This window comes from Cucurbita maxima, unplaced genomic scaffold (assembly GCF_002738345.1).
Source record: "Cucurbita maxima cultivar Rimu unplaced genomic scaffold, Cmax_1.0 Cma_Scf00010, whole genome shotgun sequence".
Taxonomy (NCBI): domain Eukaryota; kingdom Viridiplantae; phylum Streptophyta; class Magnoliopsida; order Cucurbitales; family Cucurbitaceae; genus Cucurbita; species Cucurbita maxima.
In genome coordinates this window covers 228,819-234,915 of record NW_019272026.1, presented here as the reverse complement: position 1 = coordinate 234,915, position 6,097 = coordinate 228,819, and positions in this window count along the sequence as shown.

Genomic DNA, 6,097 nt, shown 5'->3' with positions numbered 1-6,097 from the left:
TTTTTTTTTTTTTTTTTTTTGTTGATCAATTCCTTATTTCTTTAACTTTCTCGTCATCTACTTTTTCCATGCAAAAACTACACTTATTAAAATTAGCATAAAGTTTCTCTTTTCTTAGTTAATCAAAACCGACTTAACATACTCCACATGCTAATGCAATGTCTTCGAATAAATTAAAATATCATCAAAATACAGCAACATGTTTTCCCAAAAATTCCCTCAAAACATGATTTATTAAGCGCATAAATGTACTAGGAACATTAGTTAACCCAAAAGGAATAACGAGTCATTCATACAATCAAAAATTAGTTTTGGAAGCTGTTTTCATATATCTTCTACATGAATCCTAATGGGAGGTGTTGCCCATATATCTCCTACATGAATCCTGATGGGAGGTAGTCCTTTAAGTACTTCATTTTGGAACAATTTTCAAGTTCCTCTAAAAGAAAGAGAAACACATTAGGTAAAGACAAATTGTTTTCATTACTGACCAAACATCCTTCCTTGTACATAATTACAAAGATGGTTTTTTGTGAAAATATTATCTCACCTCTCCTACTCTAGCCAAACAACTCACTTTCTTTTCTTTTTTTTCTTTTTTTTTTCTTTTTTTTTTTTTCAATTCCCTCTCTTTTTCATTCTTTTCAATATTTTTTCTTTGATTTTCTCTAATTTTGACTTCTTTTTTTCTTACCATTCTTCTTCTTCAAACTTTTTTTTCCTCCAATTTAATTGATCAGCAAATGCATCTCACTCACTGAAAGGTACAAGAGTAGTTTTTCTATTATCTTTTGTAAAAGAATACCTATTCAAATAACAATCATACATGACCTTCCTATCAAATTGTCAAGGTCAGCCAAGCAAGATGTCTCTTACAAGCATTGGTAACACATCACAAATAACTTCATCATTATATTTTCCCAACGTAAAAGATATTAAAATTTTAGAAACTACCTTCATTGTTCTACCGTCATTGAGCCATTGAAGCTTGTAAGGTTTAGGATGTTGTTGGCTTGGAATTCTCAACCTTTTGATTAACATGGTACTTACTATATTGATACAACTTCTAATATCATTAACAAGACTACAAGGAGTCCCTTCAACTAAACACGGTGTGTGAGGTTGTCTCTTTGATCATCAACAACATTCTTTGTAATTTGAGTTTTAAGATGTCTTCTTGTAACAAGTGTCAAATGACTCCTGTCTTATATTTCCTCCTCGTTCTCCTGGAATTCTTTTTCATTTTAAACTCTTTAATTTAAGATTATTTCGATTACCTAAAGCAATTTTAATTTGCTCCATTCGGTTTGTCAAGGTACTAAAATCTTGATTCAAACAAATAATGGCTTCGACTTGTGCTTCTCTCCACCTAACTTCATTAATCTCCTCTCCATTTTCCCGTCTTGGTTCATGATTATACAAACAGTAGTTAAATGTGTTTAGGATCTCACACACTCAACTCACTAATTTTACGCTTAGAAACACTCGTGTTTATTACACACAAAGGTAGACTATTTGGAAAAGTGACTAAATTATGATCAAGGTAAGCTAATATATGGATAAAGTTGTTCTTAGAGTAGCAAGCTATTGAAGGCAATGAACATAAGTTAATTATGAAATCACAGAAAAATAAAATAATAAATGATTGGATACAAATATTTTTGGGTAGAATTTGATAACTTTTCTTTTTACCAAATTTGGACAAATTCAAAAGTTATTTTAAGTGTAAATTATGAAAGAAAAATACGAAGCACAACCGTTCAAGATTTAGATGGTTTAAGAAAAATGTGAATCGAAGTTTATTTGAACTTCAAATAAACCTGCCAATGGTCTAATGATAAGAATTTATAAACACAATATTAAAAAGTAAAATTCTAGATTTTTTTCTTTAAGATCTAAATATGATATTTAAGAACAAAATGAGAAAAAGTCAAAAGATCACAAACAAACAAGGGTGGAAATGAAAACAATGAATTAAATGGAGAGATTTGAAAACATATAAATTACCTACAGTAGGTAAGACATGTAACCTAGGCTCTATACCAAATTGACAAGACAATTTTAATCCTCAGCCCTCCAAACTTTTGTTGTAGTAAAAACTCTTGAATTAAAGAAATTAACCCATTCTTATACCAAATTCATATCAACCAATTAATAAAACAAGAATTAGATTATCTTAGTTAAAAATCTAGACGCAAGATTTTAAACATTTTGAGTCACTTCACAATTGAACTTAATCAAAACTTGATTTAATGGCTCGGATGCAATCTACCATAAGAATGGCATGAAATTTAGAAACGACAAAGATGATCTCAATTTTTAAGGGTGAAAGTTTGAACGTGAGTGCTTAATTTAATTCATAAAAAAAAATAATAAAGTTGGCAAACAAGTGTTATTTATAGAAACTCCATCATCCACTTCAACGGAGTTTGAGGTTAAATCATATTATTTTGGAATCTTTTCTTTCAACTTAAAGGGGAAGTAAACAAAAAAAGAAATCTTCAATTTTTTTTTTCATCTCAAACAAAGACTGCTTTCGTTGGATTCTACATTTCTATCCCAAGTATTGAAATAACTTTTCTGGCTATATTTTTGGCTACTCCACTCATTTCATAAAGTATTCTACCTGGTTTAACAACAGCTACCCAATTCAACCTTACAAATATTCACTTAATCTCCCAATGATCCTTCATCATTCGAATCAACTTCTAACACATGAAATGGAAGTTGAATCGAGCCTATCCAATTTTCAAGATGAAGAATGAATGTTTCTCGAATATTCTTAGTCTTGGATCATGTAATAGGTCAAGTTGAAACATTTTGAATACAATTATAATGTAATAGCCCCAAATTAAATAAACAAATATACAAATAAAAAATTATAAAAAAAATAGTTAAAATAATAATAATAATAAATTAATAAATTAATTATAATTATAATTAAAAAAAATAAAAAATAAAAAAATAAATCTTTCCCCCACTTCTCTCTACTAACCTCTCATCCATTCCCATAATTATCTCTCCTCAACCCATACTTATGACAGAAAGTAACTATTGCAAAAAGAAAAAGAAAAACAATAATTCTCAAAGAAAAAAAATGAGAATGACATTTACCTAGTTGAGATTCAACAGATATTTCCGTGAAGATAGATCTGACCAACAACGTATATATATTAAATCTTCATTTTCTTTTATCCTAATTTTTTTTAGAAATCAAAACCAATTATAGTTAGATCTTTGTTGAATTATTACAATGATCCAGCTTTGAGTTAGAAACTAAATGTCAATCATATTTATATGATTCTAGTAAATCAATTAGTAATATTAGATTAAATTTTTGTATTAGTAATATTAGATTAAATTTTTATCAGTAGCAAAATGAATAGATTAAAGATGGAAGGGCCAAGAAAACTTATGAATAGAAAACATTGAGATAAAGAAAGATTTGGAAACAGACATCCACTCTAAATTTGGAATATGAAATCAGAATTAAAAGGCAACAAATAAAAAAAGAAGATTAGAAATTAAAAACCACAAACTAAATATAGAGGGAAAGGTAAATACAGAATTAGTAAACCCCAAACTAACTTGAAATAGTTGTATCTACTTTCTTCTACAAAAGTAACCCTAGAAAATAAGATTTTTTAATAAAAATATGAGTATAGATATATAAAATTTCAAGACTTTTAACAATGAACCAATGTAAATTAGAGAAATAATGTTGTAGAGTTCAAACCTGAAACTGATGTCATGGGCTCATATAGGTTGACTCGGATTTCAAAGAACGAAATCGAACTTTCATTAAAGATATATTCGTGACAACGACTTAAGCTAGCTAGGTAAGTGACCTTACTACCGGCATGGTTATATTTGATGTTGACACGTGCCCCATGGTTCTGCACGTGTCATATATATTGATGTGTGTGAATAATCTATGGACCGATATGCTTCTTATATGTTATGTATATGTTATAATATGTGAATTGTATGATAATAATTACGGTACGATATGTTCAAGGATAGGTTTGAGATAGGATACGAGAAGGTTGCACAAAATGAAATGTAACGATAGGAGTAAAATACGTTCATGAAACGTTAAGGTTAGGTTACATACCGAAGTGATATGGATAAGAGAGATTGATGGAAGAATATGATTAGGTTACGAGTAGAAAGGTATAGTTTTGTGATAGATTGATAGAACGATAGCGTTAGGATTGATAGTACGATAACGTTAGGTTAAGTTCTGGTGATGATATGATTAAGATACGTTCACATAATGATATGTCTGTGATAGGTATAAGAACGTTAAGGCTACGATAAGTTAGAAAACGATATGACTACGAAGTGTTTACGTTATGACTTGTTTATGAAATGATACATTGTGATGCAATATGTCATGGTATGATGTGTGTATGATGAAATGTTAAGTTAAAAGCATAGAACGTTATGTTAGGTCTCTTAAATTGTGTGCATACAGCATGATATGAATGACATGAAATTATGATAAATGGCATGAAATATAATCCAGTTGAAATTCTGTAGGATTTGAGAACTAAAGAATGAGAAACGATATGATATGAATGATGAATGATATCTGAAACGATATGAAAAATGATATGATATGTACATAATGCTAGCGGGGCTGTATTAAAGGATAATGTAAATGGAAAAGTATATGGACCTCATGCATTATGTGTGCTCATGCATTTGGGGGGATACCCCTATCCCATCACAAGGGTACGGACGCGTACATCCAATGGCAGGACAACGATCGTTATGCTTTGCATAGCGCTGTCGTGACGGTTACTAGTTCTAACGGGTGTCCAACATAAGGGGCTCCCAGAGTATGCCCACCGAATAAGGAAAGTGGCCCAGCGGTGTTCGAACTAACTAGTGAGTCCATACTCGCACGTATGGGCTGTGTGTAGAGTATATGGTACACATCCAAAGTTACTTGTTAGGACAGCACCGTAGGGAAAATAGAATGAAAGATAGGTCCCATCATCTCATTGCATGTGATTGTTGCATTTAACCCCAATAGTGGGATCACTTGCTGAGTATTTCTTTAAATACTCAAGTCATGTGCTACTACATTTTTCAGGTTAAGGCAAGACATTCCTGTACGGCTGACGATGACATCGCAACTCGAGACCATGGCACATGCATAGGGTAGTGGTATTTGTTTTCTTAGACTTAGGCTAGAATAGGATGTTTTTAACTTAAACTCTTATTCATTTTATTTAGTCTTTTGTTGTGTCATTTTAAAGATGTTTTCGAAACACGTAAGTCCATGGCTGTGTTTTAAAATAAAGATTATGTTTTATGAAATTTAAATGAAGTCTTCCGCATTCAATGTTTATGGTACAGTATACAGTAACGACCTTAAATTTCGGGTCGTTACATATACTTATCAGAGGGCCATAGACTAACCTTCGTTTTAACTTAGTATATATAATATCCCAAGCTTACCGCTAGCCGATATTGTCCTCTTTAGGCTTTCCCTTTTGGGCTTCCCCTCAAGGTTTTTAAAATGCGTCTACTAAGAATAGGAAAAGATTTTCACACCCCTATAAAGATGTATTGTTTCCATCTCCAACGAATGTGGGATCTCACAATGCACCCTCCTTTAAGGCCCAACATCCTCACTAGCACTCGTTCCTCTCTTCAATCGATGTAGGATCTCACAATCTACCCCCTTCAAGGCACCACGTCCTCGCTGGCACTCGTTTATCTCTCTAATCAATGTGGGATCTCATAATCAATCCCACTTCAGAATCTAGCATCCTTGCTGACACCTGTTCCTCTCTCCAATCGAAATGGGATCTCACAATTCATCCCCTTTGGGGCCCAGCATCCTCGCTAACACACGTTCCTCTCTCCAATCGATGTGGGATCTCACAATCCACCCCTCTTTGGGGCTCAACATTTTAACTGGCATAACGCCCGGTGTCTTGCTCTGATACCATTTGTAACAGTCTAATTCTCTTTGGGCTTTCCCATTTGAGACCCCTCAAGTTTTTAAAACGTGTCTTCTACGGAGAAGTTTTCACAACCTTATAAAGAATGTTCCATTCCCCTCTCCAATGAATGTGGGATC